Genomic DNA, 22,880 nt, shown 5'->3' with positions numbered 1-22,880 from the left:
TAATAATCATCCTCTATGGGGAAAAACTGAGAGTTTTTCCTCCACAGTCAGGAAAAAGACAGGGATGTCCACTCTCACCACTGTTATTTAACATAGTGCTAGAAGTTCTAGCTTCAGCAATTAGACATCAAAAAGAAATAAAAGGCATCCAAATGGGTAAAGAAGTCAAACTTTCACTATTTGCAGATGACATGATACTCTATGTAGAAAATCCAAAAGACCACACACACACACCAAAAAAAACCTTACTAGAACTGATACACAAATTCAGTAAAGTCACAGGATACAAAATCAATGTACAGAAATCTGTTGCATCTCTATACACCAATAATGAAGCAGCAGAACAATAAATTGAAAAATCAATCCCATTTACAAGTGCACCAAAAACCATAAGATACTTAGAAATCTAACCAAAGAGGTAAAAGATCTGTACTCCAAAAACTATAAAATACTTATGAAATAAAGTGAAGATGACACAGAGAAATGGAAAAACATTCCATGCTCATGGACTTGGTGAACAAATATTGTTAAAATGTCTATATTATTCAAATTAATCTACACATTTAATACAATCCATATAAAAATACCACCAGATTTTTCACAGAGCTAGAATTTGTTAGCCAAAGCAATCTTGAAAAGCAAAGCTGGAGGCATCATAATTCCAGAGTTCAAGTTATATTACAAAGCTCTAGTAATTCAGCCAGTATGGTACTGGCACAAAAACAGACACAGAGATCAATGAAAAAGAATAGAAAACCCAGAAATCAACCCACAAATATATGGTTAACTAATCTTCAACAAAGCAGGAAAGAATACCCAATGGGAAAAAAATCTCTTCAAAAATGGTGTTAGGAAAACTGGACAGCAACATGCAGAAGAATGAAACTGGACCACTTTCCTACACCATACACAAACATAAATTCAAAATGGATGAAAGATCTAAAATGTGAGACCTGAAACAATGAAAATCCTAGAGGATAACACAGGCAGTAACCTCTTTGACATAGGCTATAGCAATTTTCTTACTGACATGTCTCTGGCAGCAAGGTAAACAAAATAAAAAACTATTGGAACGTCATCAAGATAAAAAGCTTCTGCACAGTGAGGGAAACAATCCACAAAACTAAAAGGCAGCCTATGGAATGGGAGAAGGTGTTTGCAAATGACATATCTGATAAAGGATTAGTATCCAAAATCTATAAACAACTTACCCAAATTCAAAACCCAAAAAGTAAATAATGCAGTTAGGAAATGAACAGAAGACATGAATAGACATTTTTCCAAAGAAGACATCCAAATGGCTAACAGACACATGAAAAGATGCTCAACATCAGCTGTCATCAGGGAAAGGCAAATCGAGAGTGCAGTGAGCTATCACCTCACACCAGTTAGAATGGCTAAAATTAACACAGGAAACAACACATGTTGGCAAGGATGCAGAGAAAGGGGAACCCTCTTGCACTGTGGGTAGAAATACAAACTGGTGCAACCACTCTGGAAAACAATATGGAGGTTCCTCAAAAAGTTAAAAATAGAACTACCCTAGGACTCAGCAATTGTACTACTAGGTACTTACCCAAAAATACTGATTTGAAGGGATACATACACCTGAATGTTTATAGCAGTATCATCAACTATAGCCAAATTATGGAAAAAGCCCAAATGTCCATCGCTAATGAATGGATAATGTGGTATATATACACAATGGAATATTACTCAGCCATCAAAAAGAAAGAAATCTTGCCATTTGCAATGATGTTGATGGAGCTAGAGAGTACTATGCTAAGTAAGTCTGTCAGAAAAAGACAAATATCATATAATTTCACTCATGTGGAATTTAAGAAACAAAACAGATGAACATAGGGGGAAAGAAAGAAAAAGGAAAACCAGAAAAAAGTCTCTTAACTATAGAGAACAAACTGAGAGTTAGTGGAGGGGAGGTGATCAGGGAGATAGGTTAGATGGGTGGTGGGTATTAAGGAGGGCACTTGTGATGAGCACTGGGAGTTGTATTTAAGTGGTGAATCACTAAATTCTACACCTGAAACAAACAGACAAAAACCCCAATAAGACAAGAATCTTCTCTGACTTGTTAACCACCCTATTCTCAACTAGTATTGTGCTGAGAAGCACATACTAGGTGTTCAATAAATATTGGTTAAATGAATGATTATAAAGTACTTACAGCCTTACAACATATTAGGCATGTAAAAAGTTTGGCTATAATATGTATTATTATCATCACTATTATTATTCTCCTAACAGTGTTACCTCCTAACACTCTCAAGAGCTGTAACATTAACCTAGTTGTAATACTGTTTGGATCCAGTCATATTACAGCAACTGTGCTTTTCTTGTATCTTCTAATTGGTTCTAAACTCTTGAGTATATTCATAGGCTTTCTACCATCAAGTTTACCTGTCATCATAGTGTTATACAGTGAACTCCTTCAGCCAACCTACTGAAGCCCTTATTCTTATCTCTCTCTACAAAATCACTTCAAAGTCTATGTGGCAATTTCATTTGGAGCCTAATCCTTACCACACTGCAACCTTGAGATATGCCCGAGTCCTGTTGTCCTCACTTGTCTTTAGCACTTGATCCTTCTTGAACTTGCTCCTTTGTTACATTTTTCATTCTCTTCTTTATGGTGGAGTTACTTGGATAAGGTCAGATGAGATCTGCAACTGTGGAATACATTTTTGTCAAAATTTAAGAAGGGCTTGTTAGGCTTTGGTCTTTTTGCAGTGAGAACAGGATAGGCCTAGAGTTTGATCTTCTGAAAGTTCTGTGTTAATTATTAAATAATGGCTCATTGTGAGAGGAAGTGATATATTTGGTTTTGGGCACTCTACATTTGAGTTAATAAAAGGAGATATTCCAGAAGAAAGTGGAAATATTAAAATTAACCTTTAGTGAAAGTTAAGTCAATAGAAACAGTTTAAATATTTAATTGAATAGATTATACATCCTATGAATTTATTATACATTCCTCCCTGACCTTATTCTTCTTCAAACCTTGCCCAAACCTTGACCCTCTCTGGCAAAGTCCAGAATTGTAAGAAAGCTCAGGAATGGAGTAAGGCTCAGGAATAAAATAAAAGGGTCTGATGCTCACATTACTCGGTAATTAAAAATAACAAGAGCTTTTTAAAGCAGTATTAACATGTCACCAAGGTCACTAAATCAGTTTAGAAGGCTGGCAGCACTTGTACATAAGAGTAACCAGACTCCCCCTTGCAAGCCCTCATATAATTTTAAAATAAGTCAGAGAGCCTGGGTACTTTTGGAAAATCTTGCATTCCCATAGGAGCTGTTTTCTGTATAGGTACTGTATTTTGACAATCATTTGGCCAAGTCAACTAGTCTGGATTAGTGCCTGCTAATATACCTATTACAATATTCCAGGGTTTATTTAATTATGCCCCTTTGACAGTTTTTACTATTACAAACATGTTACAGTAAGTCTCTCTTTATATTCCTCTTTGTGTACATGTGCATATAACTCATTAGAAGAGATCTCTAGAAATGGAATTCCTGGTTGAAGGGTGTATGCATACAATGTCTTGGTAGATATTGTCAAATTGCTCTCTGAAAGGGCTGAACCGATTTAAATTAATGCCAATAGTGTTTTACTGTTTTAATTTGCATTTTCCCATTGGTGCAGTTGAACATCCTTTCATGTGTTTAATTTTTCATTTGTATTTCTTTTGTGAATTGTTTCTATTTTTCTGTAATGTTTTATATTGTTTTATTATTGACTTGTAGAAGGTCTTTATACATTCTACAAGAAAGAAAATGACAGAATGTCAGATAGAAGCTAGCCTATAACTAGAACCTAGGCCCAGAAGTTCCCTACTTAATAGAAACAATTTCAGAGAACACCTACATCAAACAAGGCTATTTGTGACTCTGTTGGAGCAAGTCAAAAATACTACCACTCTGTAATCATGTCTGAGCACAGATAAAAATAACACTGTGCAAATTACAAAAAAATGACCAAACATCCCCTTCACCCAGCTAATACAAGGGCCTGCTACTGCTTTATCAATTACAGTTTCAGTTCTATTCAAGTCCTCCCACCTCTGGATAATTAAATTATCCAGTCATGGAATTGCCCCACGTTCTGGCAGACTCTCCCCAAACTTAACACAAGCCCAAATCACAAGCCAATTCCTCTTAATCCCCTCTTAACCCCCCACAGGTTCCCCATGGTGCATAGTCTCTCTTGCTGCAGCATGTAAAAATCCGACTCTGCTTACCTACAGGTTTCCTGGCACTTTTGGCTGGTGGACACAGACCTCTAGATATTGATTGCTCTCATTCATGATACAGATACTTTCCCCTTGTCTTTCTGTTATCTCTTAACCTTGTTTATGGTATCTTCTATTATTGATAAGTTGCTTATTTTATGTTGTCTGTTTTATCAGTCTTCTCCTTTATGGCTTCTTAGTTTTGTGACTTGTTTCCCTGCCTTAGGTCATAAAAATAATATCCTACATATTTTTAAAGTTGTTTTTATTGTTTCATTCTTTAATCCATCTGGGCTTTAACTTTGTGTGTAGATAATGAAGGCTGAAGTTCTTTCCAAACCTAGGGACACTTTAGGACTTTATTCACACCCATCACTTTCTCTGGGTCGCTTTCCTTGACTCTTTCTACCTCTCCATTTCAACAGTATGGGTTAGGAGTCATTGTGTTTTGTTCCCATAGCACACATCACAACAATCATCACTTGTCTTAGACTAGTTTGCTTGAAAGCAAGGGCAGCATTTATTTATTTTACTTCCATGTCTAGTATGTTGCCTACACAGTAGAAGTTTAATATTTATCAACTGACTGCCTATTCTCCTTACTTCATCTCCTGGAGAGCAAAGGCCAGATCTTATTTGGTGGGCCTTTATCGGTGTATTTGAGATTTGATTTGAGAATGAAAGAAACCAGAAATTGTAGTCCTTGGGCTGTTGCCGTGGCAATGGGGCGGGTTTTTCAGGTCTGCACCCTCAGCTATGCTTTCCAATGGCTAAGAAACTGACTGCTTGCCTCACTCCCTTTCATAATTTTCACCCCACCTATTTACACTTAAAACTAAAATTATGCAAACTGCATAAGTAATTTCCGGGCAGTTTTGCAAAATCCCTTTCCTAGGAGATCTGGCTCCCTCTTGCATTAAGGCTGAGGGGACATAACGTAGTGGACTCCTGTCCTCCAGGTACCACAGGCATCAGGACCAAGGGACCATGCAGGGTCCCGAGGCTACCGCAAGAGGTGCTGGAGAAAGATTAGGTGCCAAGAGTGGATAAAAGCCAAAAGTACCTATCTTTTGAGTACTTTCCCATATTCTGAAACCTGGGTGAGTCTAATCTGAACCATCCAATGGGTCAGAGCATGCGCGCCCCCTTGGTGGGGAGGGGGAATCTGCAAACGGAAGTGGAGCCGTAGCTTGTGGGGAATGTAGTCTCAGGGCTTCTTAAATGGAACTAGGAGGCCACTCAGCCCCAGGACTGTCTCAGTCATTTGCCTCAGAAGGAAGAGTCTGTTGTGCTCCTTATTAATGAGACATAGAATAAGAAATGGGTGAGATGATGGCTACAGACAATCTGGGGTAGAATTTGACAGATTCCTAAATTTCACCCTCCTGAAGATCAGGGGCTGCTCTCCTTCAGTTTCTTTCTTTGAAACTACTGAGGGTTCCAGAAACCGACTAGGAGTTTTATTTTGCTCACCTAAGCATTGGAGTGAGGGAGTGAGGTTGTGTTTGGTTTCTGTTTCTTTTTCCCCGGAGAGTGCTAATGGGAAAACTCAAGTCTGTGAAGATGCTTAGCACAGTGCTTGGCACAAAGAAGCCAGTAGGTTTGTGGCCTTTGTGGAACCTAATATGGTAAAGGCCTCTGAGGGTAAAAGTGATTACCCATTATGGGGTACCGACTTGAAGGGAAGAAATATATGGTTTGGGTCAGAGGATCTATGGGTCTGTCCTTTCCCATTGCTTGACTCCCCATAGTAGCTCTTGAACACTCCCTCATTTCACTGAAGAAAAAAACCGAGAGATAATGAGCTCAATCAAGGTCCTACCATGACATAGCAACAGCATTGAAACTAGTACCCAGGGCTCATTCTCCAATGATTTACCTACAGGCAAGCCAATGAGGTGTGGAGATCAGCTTCTCACACTTCTGAGAGTGAATAAAGGCTAGGGAGGTAGTGTCAGGGAAAAGTGTCGTCAGAATTCTGGCTTTCTGCCTAGACAAATGGATGTCTCTACATCTGGGGAGTTTCTTATGTAAGTTGGCTATACAAAGTAAGTTTACCTTTCCCATGAGCTTTGGGTTGTGAGGAATAACTGAATCTCCAGTGATAAGGAGCCTGGGACCCATGAAATTGGTAAAGTAGACATATTCAAATGTGTCCTATGCTCTAACCTAAGCTGTATTATCCCTTCTATTTTATGTCCCCTCTTCCTTGTAGTGATTATTATTATTATAAGTTCTAAGCTAATCTATGAGAGGCGCCTGGGTGGCTCAGTTGGTTGGGTGTCCGACTTCGGCTCGGGTCATGATCTAGCGGTTCATGGGTTCGGGCCCCGCTTCAGGCTCTGTGCTGACAGCTCAGAGCCTGGAGCCTGCTTCTGATTCTGTGTCTCCCTCTCTTTCTGCCCCTCTGCCACTCATGCCCTATCTCACTTTCTCAAAAATAAATAAACATTAAGCTAAACTATGAAATGATAGAGTTAGAGGATTTTATTATTTTCTTCTTAGATACCTTCAGAAATTGAATTCCTAATTCAATGATAATCAGCAGCATGGGATTTAGAAAAAGCAGAGGTCTTAGCCTTAGGAAAGCCTAGATTCAAGTCCCAGCTTGATCATTAAATCTGACATAAATTACTTCTCTGAGTTTTCTTATCTATTAAATGGGAGTACTGATACTTTATCAGGCTGGGGTCGAATACACATGAGATTTTTACCAGAGTAAAAATCACTTAACACATGGTGAAGGGTACATGGGTTCAAGGATTTTGAGCTTCAGGTCCCCAAATGTCCCTGAGTTGTGTTTGAAAAAGTAAGAAGTAAGTAAGAAGTAAGTAAAAAGTAAGAAGTAAAAAGTAAGAAACACAAAAAGAAGTGTTTAGAGGAAGTTCTGGGGAAAATCTCTTTTCTGAGGGAATGGTTAGCAGGAGGTATGTAGTCAGAATTTGGAATGCCAGCATGTAAATTAAGATGGTGTTTAATTTCCATAAAGTTCCTGTATATGCCAGGCTGGACTTCTGAGAGTCCATATCTATTTTCTTAAAAGATGGCTTTTCCCCTGGCCTACAGTTGTCCTCCAAGCTAGATAATGGCCAGGCATTGGAGACAGAAGAGTAACCTGTGTTGAAACTCAGGAACATCCTCCCTGGAATCAGGAGTTCAGCATAAATGGGGGCTCTTTCGGCCCAAATATTTCTTTCCATAGCTTCTTTGAATTAGCTCTGACTCAATTCTGGCAGTTATGCCTTGAGGGGTTGAAGTCAAAATTACACCAAGGAACACATACTGGAAGGACAGGAGCAGATTCTTAATGTTCTGCCCAAGGATATCTAGTTCTGTGTTCAGTAGCAGAATCCAAAAATTGATGAGGATTTGTAACCATGACATAAGAGAAAACTTGCAGAAAGAGTCCTGGAAGTTCACATAGTAGGTGAGATAGGGCACTTGGGTTATCCAGGAGAGAGGGAGTCTAGAAGGGCAGAGTTGAAGAGAAGGAATAGAGCTCATTGGCTCTTTGTTTCCCATAAGGACACACACAAATTAAGTATGTGGAATACTGGAAAATATTCTTGAGGATTTTCTTCCAAAAAGGAAAAAAACAAGCAGCAGTGAGGAAGAGATTTATGTATCTTTGGGCCAGTATCCTTGCTGTGTGTTACAAGATTTGTATTTCTCTTGGGCCTCTAATCTTTTTAGAGAAGTTTGTGATTCTTTCCTAAGGCCCTATACCTCTAATATTAATTTGTCTCTTTGCTTATAGTTATCAACTACTGTAGCATAGCAGAGGTCATGATGGGAATACATGACACTAGAAGGCATGAATACAGGGCAACAAAGTTGAGAAGAGATTGGAAGGTCCTTCTTCTAACTCTCAGTACGCTATATCTCAGGAGATCCTAGTTTTAGGTTTAGGCCAAAGTCTTTTGGAAATTTATTTAATATCCCTAATAACCCCTGAAAACAGGACTCTATTTTCTCTTTCCCCTTCTCTTTTCCTCAGGTCTATGCATCTCAAGCCAGTTTTCCAAGAAGTCTTAACCCTGAATTCTATAGCAACAAGGAATGGTCTTCAAGTCTAAATACAGAAATAGGACCAGAAACTCGATGGAATTGGCATTACTGACTTCCCCAGTACAGAAAACTAAACCATAATTTGAAGAACTTTCCTAAGAAGAGGAGTCACAATATCTGTATCCCAGATTGGAGGAATAGGGAAAGTCCAGGTAAGTGAGTAGAAATGTCTGTTATTTAAGCCCAATATAGACAGAAAACAGGTTATGACCTTTCTCCTTCTTCCCTCAACCCAAACTTCTTACTCTCACTTTCTGAGAAGCAAATTCAGTTTGGGACCATCCTAGGGCCAAGCAACAGATGGTCTTGAAGGCAAACTATCTTTCTAGAATCAATTTTATGGAGAACAGATCTAGATTTCAAATCAAGGATGAAAAACACATAAAAAATACATTTCAGTTTTCATTTTCCTAGTAATATTACCTTTGGGAAGATAGACCCTTTTGTAATGAAGAAAATAAGAATATTCCTTATTTCTAATTACTTTCTTCTTCTCTAGATCACTCACCTTCCTAGTTTCCTTCTCTTCCTGATGATAGTAATTCTAGAGACCGAAAGATGGTATACCCAATTTTCTTACAGTCAGGTCCTAAGTAAGTTTTTCTTTTTTTTTTCCTTTTTTTCAAATAACATCTTTTATTTTTTTTCTTCCAAGATTTTATTTAAATTCAAGTTATTCAACATATTGTGTAGTATTTGTTTCAGAAGTAGAATTCAGTGATTCATCACTTACATATAACACCCAGTGCTCATCACAAGTGCCCTCCTTAGGGTTCCTGGATGGCTCAATCGGTTAAGGGTCTTGATTTTGGCTCAGGTCATGACATCACAATTGTGAGATCCAGCCCATGTTGAGCTCTGTGCTCGGCATGGAGGCTGCCTGCTTGAGATTCTCCTTCTCCCTCTGCCCCTTTCCTGCTTGCACGCATGTGTGCGCTCGCGCTCTCTCTCTCTCTCTCTCTCTCTCTCTCTCTCTCTCTCTCTCTCTCTCTCAAAAAAAATGGTAGCAACAAGTGCCCTCTTTAATGCCCATCACCCACTTAGCCCATTCCCCCACCCTCCTCCTCTCCAGCAATCCTCAGTTTGTTCTCTATAGTTAAGAGTCTCTTGTGGTTTGCTTCCTTCTCTGTTTTTATTTCATTTTTATTCTTCCTTCCCTTCCTCTATGGTTATCCACATATGAGTGAAGTCAAATGGTATTTGCCTTTCTCTGATTGATTTATTTCACCTAGCATAATACACTCTAGTTCCAGCCACATTGTTGAAAATAGCAAGATTTCATTCTTTTTGATGGCTGAGCAATATTCCACTGTACATATATACCACATCTTCTTTATCCATACATCAGTCAATGGACATTGGCTGTCTCCATAATTTGGCTATTATTGTTAGTGCTTCTATAAACATTAGGGTGCATGTACCCCTTTGAATCAGTATTTTTGTATCCTTTGGATAAATACCTAGTAGTGCAATTGCTGGGTCTTAGGGTAGTTCTGTATTTAACTTTCTGAGGAACCTCCATGCTATTTTCCAGAGTGGCTGCACCAGTTTGCATTCCCTCCAACAGTGCAACAGGGTTCCCCTTTCTCTGCATCCTCGCCCACATGTTGTTTCCTGAGTTGTTAATGTTAGCCATTCAGACAGGTGTGAAGTGTTATCTCCTTGTGGTTTTGACTTGTATATCTCAAATGATTAGTAATGTTGAGCATTTTTTCATGTGTCTGTTATCCATTTTTATGCCTTCTTTGGAGAAGTGTCTGTTCATGTCTTCTGCCTATTTCTTTTTTAAAAAATTTTTTTTTACATTCATTTATTTTTGAGAGACAGAGACAGAACACAAGTCAGGGAGGGACAGAGAGAGGAGAAACAGAATCCAAAGCAGGCTCCAGGCTCCAAGCTGTCAGCACAGAGCCCGACGTGGGGCTCAAACTCACAAACTGTGAGATCATGACCTGAGCTGAAGTCGGACACTTAACCGACTAAGCCACCTAGGTGCCCTGTCCTCTGCCCATTTCTTAACTGGATTATTTATTTTTGGGGTGTTGAATTTGGTAAGTTCTTTATGTATTTCAGATACTAGTCCTTTATCACATATGTCATCTGCAAATATCTTCTCCTATTCCATAGGCTGCCTTTTAGTTTTGTCGATGGTGTCTTTCATGTGCAGAAGCTTTTTTATCTTGATGAAGTTCTAGTAGTTCATTTTTGCTTTTGTTTCCCTTACCTCAGGAGACATGTCTAGTAAGAAGTTGCTATGGCTGATGTCAAAGAGGTTGCTGCTTATGTTCTTTTTTAAGATATTTATGGTTTCCTGTCTCACATTTAGATCTTTTACCCATTTTGAATTTATTTTTGTGTATGGTGTAAGAAAGTGGTCCAATTTCATTCTTCTGCGTGTTGCAGTCTAGTTTTCCCAACATCATTTGTTGAAAAGACTGTCTTTTTTCCATTGGATACTCTTTTTTTTAATGTTTATTTATTTTTTGAGAGAAAGAGGGCACGCATAAGCAGGGGAAGGGCAGAGGGAGTGGACAGAGGATCTGAAGCGAGTTCTGGGCTGAGAGCAGAGAGCCTGATGTGGGGCTTGAAACTGCGAATGGTGAGATCATGACCTGAGCTGAAGTTGGACACTTAACCAACTGAGCTATCCAGGTATCCATCCATTGGATAGTCTTTCCTGCTTTGTCGAAGATTAGTTTACCATATAGTTGTGGGTCCATTTCTGGGTTTTCTATTCTTTTCCATTGATCTATGTGTCTGTTTTTGTGCCAGTACCATACTGCTTAATGATTACAGCTTTGTAATATAGCTTGATGTCTAGAATTGTGATGCCTTCCACTTTGCCTTTCTTATTCAACATTACTTTGGCTATTCGGGGTCTTTCCTGGTTCCACACAAATTTTAGAATTGTTTGTTCTAGCTCTGTGAAAATTGATGGTGTTATTTTGATTATGATGGGGATGTCCACTCTCACTACTGTTAGTTAAAATAGTACTGGAAGTCCTAGCCTCAGCAATGAGACAACAAAAAGAAATAAAAGGCATCCAAATCAGCAAGGAAGAAGTCAAATATTCACTCTTCACAGATGACATGATTCTCCACATGGAAAACCCAAAGACTCCACTATAAAGTTGCTAGAACTGATACATGAATTCAGCAAAGTCACAGGACATAAAATCAACATACAGAATTCTGTTGCATTTATATACACCAAAAATGAAGCAGCAGAAAGAGAAATCAGGAAATCAATCCCATTTACAGTTGCATCAAAAAACATAAGATACCTAGGAATAAACCTAACCAAAGTGGTAAAAGATCTGTACTCTGAAAACTATAGAACACTTATGAGAGAAATCGAAGAAGACACAAAGAAATGGAAAAACATTACATGTTCATGGAATGGGTGAACAGATATTGTTAAAATGTCTATACTACCCAAAGAAATCTACACATTCAATGTAATCCCTAAGTAAGTTTTTCTTTGTTTCTTATTGAGAAGATGACAGGCTATGCGTTAATTCAGAAATCATAATGCTGGGAAGTGGGGACTGCCAGGGAATTGCTATGATGAAATCTGACAAAAAGCTTCAATGGTGAACCTAGGGAAGATAATTTTCTGATAGTTTGTAGTATGCATTTGTTTATATGTGTGTGTATTTCTGGAATGTAATTTCAGAATAGTGCTAATAGAGGATAGATGGTCCTACATATACCTATCCTGTCTTACTAAGCTTCTAAGTCATGAGTTGGCAAACATTTTCTATCAAGGACCAGATAGTAAATATTGTTTACTTTGCTATCCATAGTCACTATCACAGCTACTCAACTGTGCCACTGTAGCATAAAAGCCACAGACAAAATGTAAACAAATAAGCATGCACATTGAAATATGAATTTCATATAATTTTATGTGTCACAAAATATTATTCTTCTTCTGATTTTTTTTCAACCATTTAAAATTGGAAAATCCACTTTTATTCACAGTTCATATAAAAACAGGTGGCAGGCCAATTTTTCCTGAGGGCTGTAGTTTGCTCATTCCTATTCTATGTTCATAAGATTTCATTGTGCATTTGGGAAGTACAGAGTGGGGTGTAAACTGTGGGCATTTAAAAGGGGATATCAAGCTGGATATTCAGAGTGAATATCCAATTAAATATAGGCCAAAATCAGGCATTATGATCTCTCTTGGAACCCAGGAATTTTATTTTATTTTATTTTATTTTTTTCAAGGGTGACAATATTTAATATTTATTTATTTATTTATTTTTTCAATATATGAAGTTTATTGTCAAATTGCTTTCCATACAACACCCAGTGCTCATCCCAAAAGGTGCCCTCCTCAATACCCATCACCCACCCTCCCCTCCCTCCCTCCCTCCCTCCCTCCCACCCCCCATCAACCCTCAGTTTGTTCTCAGTTGTTTTTTTTTTAATTTTTTTTTTCAACGTTTTTATTTATTTTTGGGACAGAGAGAGACAGAGCATGAACGGGGGAGGGGCAGAGAGAGAGGGAGACACAGAATCGGAAACAGGCTCCGAGCCATCAGCCCAGAGCCTGACGCGGGGCTCGAACTCACGGACCGCGAGATCGTGACCTGGCTGAAGTCGGACGCTTAACCGACTGCGCCACCCAGGCGCCCCTGTTCTCAGTTTTTAAGAATCTCTTATGCTTTGGCTCTCTTCCACTCTAACCTCTTTTTTTTTTTTTCCTTCCCCTCCCCCATGGGTTTTTATTAAGTTTCTCAGGATCCACATAAGAGTAAAACCATATGGTATCTGTCTTTCTCTGTATGGCTTATTTCACTTAGCATAAGACTCTCCAGTTCCATCCATGTTGCTACAAAGGGCCATATTTCATTCTTTCTCATTGCCACGTAGTACTCCATTGTGTATATAAACCACAATTTTTTTATCCATTCATCAGTTGATGGACATTTAGGCTCTTTCCATAATTTGGCTATTGTTGAGAGTGCTGCTATAAACATTGGGGTACAAGTGCCCCTATGCATCAGTACTCCTGTATCCCTTGGGAACCCAGGGATTTTAAATACTACTTTCAGTTTTGATTAATGTAATACGTGCAATAAGAATGAAGTCAAGTAACATTGAAAGACTTACTATAAATATAATGGCTTTCTACGCCACTCCTTCTTACTTCTTCAAGTCTTCCTGCCCAGAGACAACAACTTTGGACTCCTTTCTAACTGTGTCTTCTGGCTTTCATATATCTCTGTTTGCCTATCTACAAATTTCCAAATATCTTTTTCATTCATTTATTTTTGACATTGTCCTTTGACTTCCAATTATGATAGATAGGAATGGTAGAGAAAATATAGCTTTGCTCTGCTTCCATAACTCTCTACTTTTCTTTCCCCATCTTCCCAGTAGAGTTATATAGAGTTTTTGGTTAAGTCAGCATTCAGTATTTACATTATTATTGTCTGTCCAGATATTCTATTAGATTATTGTAATGTACTGTGATTACGTTCTTACCTCTTCACTAACATTGGTAATTGCTTTATCTTTTCACAGTTTTTACATAAATTTTCCTTTACCAATTGCTATTTCTTCTGACATCTTGTCTTCCAAAAACTTTTCATTACAGATTCCCACAAGGGCAACTTCCTCAGCTAATCTATCAGTTCCAGTGTGTGTGTGTGTGTGTGTGTGTGTGTGTGTGTGTGTGTGTGTGTATAAATGAGAAAGAAAGAGAGAGAGAGAGGCTCTCCCTAGAGATTTATTCTACTCCTTTGATCCTGCTGTGCCGCTGTGATTCTGAGACTTCCCTTTACTGCTATCCTAAGAATTCCCCTTGGCTTTGTCCTGATTTGAATTACCAATTTCTTGGATCTCATGCCTTCCTTTTTTTCTGATGGAATATACTTACTAGTAGCTTTGTCAAGATTTTAAAAATGGCATAATGACAGAGGGAATTGGGATAGCAGCACTTAATATGTATGACTTTTGAATCACACTGCTCTAGTCTGGTACATAAGTCTCATTTTAGGATATCTCTTCATCATTGGGATTCTTTCACCTCTCTCTTGTGGGATCTCCTACGTTCTGCATCCCATATGTTACTCCTTTCTTAGTCTACTCCCTTTTTTTGGAGTAAAGTATCCTGTAGTATCTTCTGAGAAAAAGTGCATGGGAGGTAAAAGTAAGAACTTGCATGTCAGAAATGTCTTTATTCTACCCTCACACTTGATTGGTAGTTTCACTGGGTTTAGTATTCTAGGTTGGATATATTCTTTTTCTGTGGTATTTACCCATTATTTTGTAGATTCTGGAGTTGCTTTTGAGAAGCATTTCTGTTTCTGATTCTTTTTATCTTACCTATTTTATCTATTTTTCTATATTTCTATCTATCTGGAAGCTTACAAAATCTTCTCTTTGTCCCAGTGTACTGTAGTTTTACAGTGATATACCGTGGTGTATTTCTATTTTCTTTATCACACTGAGCATTTTGTGGACCCTTCAATCTGGAAATTCATGAAATTCTAAGAAATTTTTTGGTTCTAAGAAAAAAATTTTAAATGATTTTGATGATGATTTCCTCCCATATGATAATCTCTTTGGCTCTTTGCCTCACTTCCTGAGAGATACTATTTTCCAACTCTTGTATTGTGTTTCTATATCATATTTAATTCTAAGAGCCCTTCGTTTGTCTTCTAAATATTCCTTTTCTTAGCATCCTATACTTGCTTCATGGATGCATTTCATCCTCTGAGTGTCTGAATTTTGACCTTTGGTTTTCTTTTCTATGCACATTCTCTGTTTCCTCCAAGTTGCCTCCCCGCCCACCTTTGTTACTATTAGTTTGATTTGGCCTTTATTTCTCATATTGGAAGTTTTCTCATTTGCCTGGTAATACTTCGTTGTCTGTTCATATGTAGAGTAGAAGGCTAAAGTATAGATTGAAATTCCAAAATGCTTTAGTGGGGACTTGTTAACTATGAGCTTTTTTATTGGTTACACTGGTTGGGTCTTTGGTTAGGAAGTCCTGATATCAATATGTTTAGGTCCTTCCTCTCTGGTTGCTCTGATTCATCAGAGAAGACTCTTCTGGTCTTCTACTTGGAGGCTAAAGATGTGGCTGCCAGCACTCTGGGAGTTAAATGGGAGAGGAGATCTGAGAATCTTAACATCTAGGAAACATATCTTTCTTTAATCCCCCTATTTTTGGGGTAATATTAATGCCTTCAAATAGAACTATTGTAGCTGAGACAAAATCACTCTGTTTACTTCCTCCAAAGAATAAATATCCAATTTTCTGCTAGGATGGGTAAGAGATGGTCTCAGAGCTATTGCAGTGAGGGAAAGGATGAAGGATTAAAAAAATTTTTTAAGTAACTTTCAACTAGTTCTTCCCATTTTAGCCTTCACTCCACACTTTTCATTCTCAGTTCCAGAGGATTTTGCACATCACAATTTGTTCTTAGCCCCATGCCCCTGCCTAGCTGGTGGCCTGGAATTTGTCTTTCTTAGTTCTGCAAAATCAGATACCATGCATCTATCAGCCTTCAGTTTCTAAAATATATTGTGCTGATGTTTTATCTTTTGTTTACTCTGTAGGTTTGTATCTTTCAAAAAAAATCCTTCTGCTAAATTAGATGTTTGTATTCAAACTACAATATTCTGGCTTCCATGAACTTTGACCTCTCTTATTAGCCCTCAATTAATTCATTAACAATATATAGGATGCCAGTGCAACAAAAGCAAATGGCCAGTTTGCTGCATTGTCATGAAATCATCATTTTGACAAATTTACCTCTTAAAAGTTTTTTTTAATCTTTATTTATTTTTGAGAGGCAGAGACACAGAGCATGAGCAGGGGAGGGGGAAGAAAGAGAGGAAGACACAGAATCTGAAGCCGGGTCCAGGCTCCAAGCTGTCAGCACAGAGCCTAATGCAGGCGGCAACTCTTGAACCGTGAGATCATGACCTGAGCTGAAGTCGGACTGACTGAGGCACCCAGGCACTCCAACAAATTTACCTCTTTATTTTAGCTATTTACTATTATTTAAAGTTTTTAAAAAATCATTTGTTGCCTAATAGCATTTTAAATAATGTTCTGTTTTCTTTACACCATCTCTTGGTACCATAGCTAGATACTGAGGAGCAGAGAGAGGAGATGAAAGATTATAAAAACAAAAAATAATAAGAACATGTTCTAGAATACGAAGAATTCTTATGATTTTATTTAAGAATGTATTCTTCATGAATATATTTTAGTAATTACCTAAGTAGATTCTATTTGTAAGAATAAATGTATTTGTTTTTGAAAAGCTCTTATTAATTGAATATTCGTGTTTAACTGTCAGTGAAGTTCTTCCTTAGCCAGAAATCCTTATTTTTTAATGAAGTTTTTTATTCTTAAGAAGTTTTTCCAAAAAGGTGACATCATACAAGATATGTAATAAGTTATCCTGAAAGCAAAAAGAAATGTTCAATCAAAAAGGAATAACTCTGCCAGTGACTGCAGTTCTTAATTTACTGTACTCTGTGATGAAGTTCTTATGAATCCTACTCTAGAGAATTCTGTTCCCTATACATGTAAAATGAAATTCAGACACTTTCTCTGATCTACATGATCTGTCCTCTGGCCACCCTGCCACTTCTCTGCCCTTTGCACTCTGCTCCAGTCACTCTAGTCTTTCTGTTTCTTGAACTCACGAAGCTTATTCCCACCTTAGCACTTTGACACTTTGTATTCTCTCTGCCTGGAACCCTCTGTTCCAAAATCTTCATATTTGCTCCTTCACATCATTCTTGTCTCAGGTCATTCCCTGACCACCCGATCTAAGGTAGTGTAACATTTGTTATTATCTGAATGATGTCCTGCTTATTTACCTACTGATTTGTTAATCGACTTCCCCTTCCTCCAGAATCTATGATCTGTAAGAATGTCTTCTTCATTGCTGCAATTCTTGCATCTAAAAGAGTGTCTGGAGCATAGTAGATGCTCAATAAATATAAGGCTGAATGCCATATATTTAAAGGTGTAGAGAATACAGTGGTGTAGTAGCCTGTTCTAAACTGCCCCTTATGAATGGGTAAAGGAGGAAGCCCACAAATATGACTGTGTGAGGACTTGGGTATGACTTTCTTCCAGGAAGCATGGAAGAGCAAAATTTCTCTTTAAAGAAGAACTAAAAGGCCCTCATGTAAGAGACATTGAGATATTGTTTCACTGGATAATGATCTGGGCTCGCTTAGTTTTATGAAGCAAGAATTGACCTTAGTTTGATATAAATTAGAGTAAATGGCCCATGAGTAGGAAAAGAATTACATGAATTTACTAGAAATACTTGAACAATGATACATCATTAAGGGAAAAACTGCCAACAGGAAGTCCTTGCCCCTTCTGCTTATTCCTATCTTTCCTTAAACAAACTTCTTACCTCCTTTTGACTTCCACCTCTTTTACTTATTGCCTGCTCTTTTCCTTTTAACTAGACCCCTTTTCATCACTTACATAATAACTACTTGGATTATAGAGAGATTTGGTTTTTGTGTCAAATAGCACAGGAGTCAGGAAATATACGACCACATTCTTCAAGTATTAAATCTCATGTTTACTTATATTTGTGTATTTTTATGTTTATGTAGCTATTTGTCTTTCTACTATCTGAGAATAACATCAAGCTAAGGAAAGAAAAAGTAACGAATTTTAAAATAGGGTACTACTTAGATTGTGGACACATTTCATGTGAGGGAATTAGTGACAAATCTTGTGGATAGTACTAGACTTCAGCCTTATCTAATATTGATCTTCTGAAATTTCATTGGCCCTGTCCATCACTGACCTTATCCTAGACCCAGAAGTAAAGAGAATTGACAGAATGAGAATCATTAATTGGTTGAGTCAGTGTCTAAAAACTCCTAGTGTAAGACTTTCTAGTAAATTCTGTGTTTGCAAGTGTTGCTTAGGCTCAAGGCTTATGTGGGAGCTCTCACTTTCCCCTGATCCCCATATCTAAATTTTGGATCATATACTCCCAGGCGTGCCTACAAAGAGGAAAAAGTAACATCCTTTTCCAAGGGGAGTCCTGACTCCACGTTTGGAGTTAGCTCTGTGTTGAGGAGGAGGATTAATAAAGGGGGCTGGCATGCTCCCTAGGGACTAAGGTCAGCTAAGGCACGAAGGCAAGGGGGTGCATGATGTCTTTAAAGATTATATAATTTCCATGGCTTCTAACGTGTCATGTATAAACATGAAAACATAGGCTTTTTTTTTCCACTTGACTATCATGATGAAGACATTGCTAAGAAAATCCTTACTATAATTATAAAATAATTGTTTCAATCCAAGGAAAAAAGAAAATTTCAAACTTTCAATAACAACATCTATATAACAGACCATTGTGATATATTACGGAAGGAAAAGGTGATCAAGATCCGTGTGAACTAAATTATGACATAGGGTTAGAGAGTTGATATATCTCTGAGGTAAGACTGTGAAGGTGTATTGCTGGCATTGTCAGCTGAAAGCAACATTCATTCCTAATCATTCACTCCTTCTTATGATCTTTACTAGGAGATATCAAGAAAAAGCATTTGCTAGGTCAATAGCTGCATATCAGGAACCAAGGAATGGCTTAACCTGGTTAAGGTTTTTTTGTTTTGTTTTGTTTTTTTTACATTTATTTATTTATTTTTGAGAGAGAGAGAGAGACAGAGCACAAGTAGAGGAGGGGCAGAGAGAGAGGGAGACACAGAATCCAAAGCAGTCTCCAGGCTCTGAGCTGTCAGCACAGAGCCCGATGCAGGGCTTGAACTCACGAACCGTGAGATCATGACCTGAGCCGAAGTCGAAGTCAGATGCTTAACCAACAGAGCCACCCAGGCGCCCCACACCTGGTTATGTTTTTGATGATCCATTTTCATTTTCGAGATCTATCACACAGGCCACAAAAGAGAGTTGAATGGGGATGTGGTGGGAATCACCACCCCTGCATCTTTAAAGTTCTTGGTGGTGGCACTAATCTTTGTATTCCTTCCAGGAGTGTGACATTGCCTTTGATTTACTGTTTTCCTAGTGGCTTTCATTTTGCCTTTCCCAGAAAAATAGCCTTCACTCCACAGGTCAGGGAACCAGTGTGAGGATTCTGCCAGCTGCTGACTGTACATTTTAGAAATGGAGAAATAACCACGGGATAGTTTTTGGTGACCCATTGTGCCCTCTGAGAAGAGAATCTGAGCTAAAACTCCATTGATTACCTAACCTCTATAAGCCCCTTTTCTGACTGGTGGACCATAGTGACATTTTGAGTCTCCTGGAAGTTGTGTCAGTTCAGGGTTAGTGTCCGGTAGTCTCTGAAAGATCTAATTATTTCCTTTTCCCTAGTGCACAGTTACTCTGATAAAAGGCCATAGTTACCTTTCGGGAAGGCTGGGATAAGGATTAATAGTATAGTATATATCTTAAGACATTTCTGAGGATTGGCTCATAGGATTATCAAGGCTGAGAAGTCTCACAATCTGCTACCTGCAAACTGGAGACACGGGCAAGGTGGTGTATAATTCCAGTCTGAATCCAAAAGCCTGAGAACTGGAGCACCAATGATAGAAGTTGCAATCCGAAGGCAGGAGAAAACCGATGCCACAGCTCAAGCAGACAGAGTGAATTCTCCTTTCTTCTACATTTTTATTCTTTTTAGGCCCTCAACAAATTGATACACACCCACGTTGGGAAGAGTAGTCTTCTTTACTCAGTCCAGCTATTCTAATGTTAATCCCTTCTAGAGACACTCTCGCAGATACACCTAGAAACACAAACATTTGGGCATCCTGTGACCCCGTCAAATTGACACATAAAATCAACCATCATATTTCCATTGCCCCTTATTGCCCTACTGGCTTAGGTTACTCCAGCAAGCCTCTCACATCCAGATATTTCAAGGCAAATGGTAGGCATACTTCTTTAGGAACATATAAATATGACAAGCTCCCCACACAAGTTATGACGGTAGCATCATCAGTTCCACCATCTGTGAGCATCTGAGCAGGGATGTATCCACTTGCCTCCCCCCTTCTAAATACACTCCCCAAAACCTACTGGGAACTTTCTTGGGACCTCCCTCCTTACTCTTCTTGGTGTCATGGTGGAGGAAGCTGCCCTGTCTTCTATGAGAAAGGAGGGAAAAGCCACAAATCTTTTCTAAGCCATCACAACTCTGATAATTTTTTCTTCTCCCCTCCCCAGTCTTTTGCTTTTATGAACTGGGAAACGTGGAGTAGATAGTCGAGTGTGGGAAAACTAGTTTGTCTGCATCTTATTGAACCTGGAGGGAGTATCTGACTCCCAAATGTGGCTAGCTCTTTGGTGGTATCTCTTTTGAACATGAGGATTTCAGTACCTCTCTGCCTCACTAAAGGCCCTAGGCATCAATTCTTGAGCAACAGAGATAGCTCCACTCAATATTAGTTACATTTACATTTTTTTTCCTGAAATGATACACAACATTGTATCGTGGAAACACTGGTTACCTCTGGAAAAGGAAATTTAGAGGCTGGAGACATAATTACCTGTCTATATTACCTATTTAAAAATAAAGTAATCTTAAAAGGGGAGAATGGGAGACTTGCTTCTAAATTTGCTGTGCCTAAATAGTTTCTGGACAATGGTTAAGGCTAACAGCCTAATGGAAGTGGACTGAGGTATGCATTTTCCTGGGGCAGGTCATCATGCAGGTAAAAAAGTTAAGCTTGGAGTAGTGGATCTAAGGATCTGTGAGATTAGAGCAAGAGTATGAGGGCCAAATATTTTGGACATTTCTGGGGACTAGGGTGAGGCCAGAGAGAATTTCTGGAATGCAGTAGAAGTGACTTTCTGAATATATTAGTATTCATGGTTGACATAATAAATCTGCATATTGGCATGTCCTGTGTAGTCATTCACTCAATAACAAGAATAGAGTGTCACAAGGACAGGGAGTTTTGGCTCTTGCTTACTGATGCATCCCTGGCATTTAGAACATTGCCTGGCAAATTACAGACATTCTAAGTCTATTTGTGGAATGAATAAATGAATGGGGATAAGACAGATAACACTAACATCCAGAATCATAATGTCGTCCATGAATACTAATTCTGAAAAATGCCGTGCACTTCCTGTCAGTGGAAGAGCTCCCTTCAGCCACTCTACATCCCTGCCTTCCAATAAGGTATGGGAAGGTCTGGAGGAAAGAAAAGGGGAAAGAAGCTGCTAAGCTGCTTAGGGTGAGAGTAACTGGAGTAGGGACTAGAGCGAGCAGCCCCAAGGCTGGGATGCACTATTATGAATTCCCCTCCAGTTTTTGGTTTCATACTCTTGCTCTAATCTCAAGGTACTACTACTGAACAGAGTCCTAAATTTGTAAGAATAGGGGTGGGGGCTGGGAGTACAGATCTGCTCCTAATTTGCATGTCTACATCCAATTTAGAAAATACACAAAGATCTCTCTCCTCTCTAGCTCAGATGTCTTGCTCTAGACCATGTTAAAAAGTTTCTATTAATTTCTGATTTTTGCTCCTCTGATTATGTAAGGCATTGTTGGATATGAAAAAACAGACCCTCTTCCACTTTTAGGAATTTATCATACAGAAATCATTGTTCAGCTATGTCAAGGATATGTGTACAAGATGTTCACTTATAACAATGAAAATTTAGAAACCCAATTATCCAACAACAGGAGAATGGTTCAATAAATCATGATCCATCTGTGGGGGCAATACATAGAATGGTGGTTAAAAACATTGGCTCTGGAGTTAGAATGTCTGGATTCAAATCCTGGCTCTGCTGTTTACTAGTTGAGTGGCTAAATCTCAATTTCCATATCTATAAAATGGAGATATTCTAATCTCTACCTAATATAGTCATTCTGTGACTTTGAATAAATTATTTAATCTGCTTGATCTCACTTTGCCACCAGTAAAATAAAAGTGGTAATATCTGCCTCCCTGGAAATAAACTAATCACCATGTAAATTGCTGAGTTTAATGTCTGACATAAGTAATAATAATAATACCTCACATTTATTGCACCATTGTAATGTGTCAGGCATTGTTCACTTTATTTATTATTTTTTAAACTACATTTTCTTGTCTTTTTTTTAATGTTTATTTATTTTTGAGAAAGAGAGAAAGACAGAACATAAGTAGGGGAGGGGCAGAGAGAGAAGGAGACACAGAGTCCAAAGCAGGCTCCAGGCTCTGAGCTGTCAGCGCAGAGCCCGACGATGCGGGGCTCGAACGCACGAACTATGAGATCATGACCTGAGCCCAAATCAAGAGTCCAAAGCTCAACTGGCTGATCCACCCAGGTGCCCCCAATGAATGCATTGTTAAATCACATAATAAGGACTACAGAGAAGGATGATCCAGAGTTGGTTAATTCAAGAAGTCATTAACTTCATTAGAAGCTTAGGTGTCTTCTGGGGCGCCTGGGTGGCACAGTCGGTTGAGCGTCCGACTTCAGCCAGGTCACGATCTCGCGGTCCGTGAGTTCGAGCCCCGCGTCAGGCTCTGGGCTGATGGCTCAGAGCCTGGAGCCTGTTTCCGATTCTGTGTCTC

General features: G+C 38.6%; 1 protein-coding gene across 2 annotated transcripts in view; it reads left to right on the top strand.

The window, feature by feature from the left end:
* The window catches only part of LOC124502589 (olfactory receptor 10AD1-like), an 88,316-nt gene that overhangs the window by 8,692 nt on the left and 56,744 nt on the right, over positions 1–22,880 (top strand). For both annotated transcript variants that reach the window (XM_047067300.1, XM_047067301.1), the window contains exon 2: positions 8,251–8,473. The gene's annotated coding sequence lies outside the window, so the exon portion shown is untranslated. The remainder of the gene's footprint in view (positions 1–8,250; positions 8,474–22,880) is intronic.

This window comes from Lynx rufus, unplaced genomic scaffold, assembly GCF_022079265.1.
Source record: "Lynx rufus isolate CCGP_SWC_20201006 ecotype Redwood Valley unplaced genomic scaffold, mLynRuf1.p SCAF_7, whole genome shotgun sequence".
Lineage (NCBI taxonomy): Eukaryota > Metazoa > Chordata > Mammalia > Carnivora > Felidae > Lynx > Lynx rufus.
This window is presented reverse-complemented; position numbering and strand designations above follow the sequence as displayed.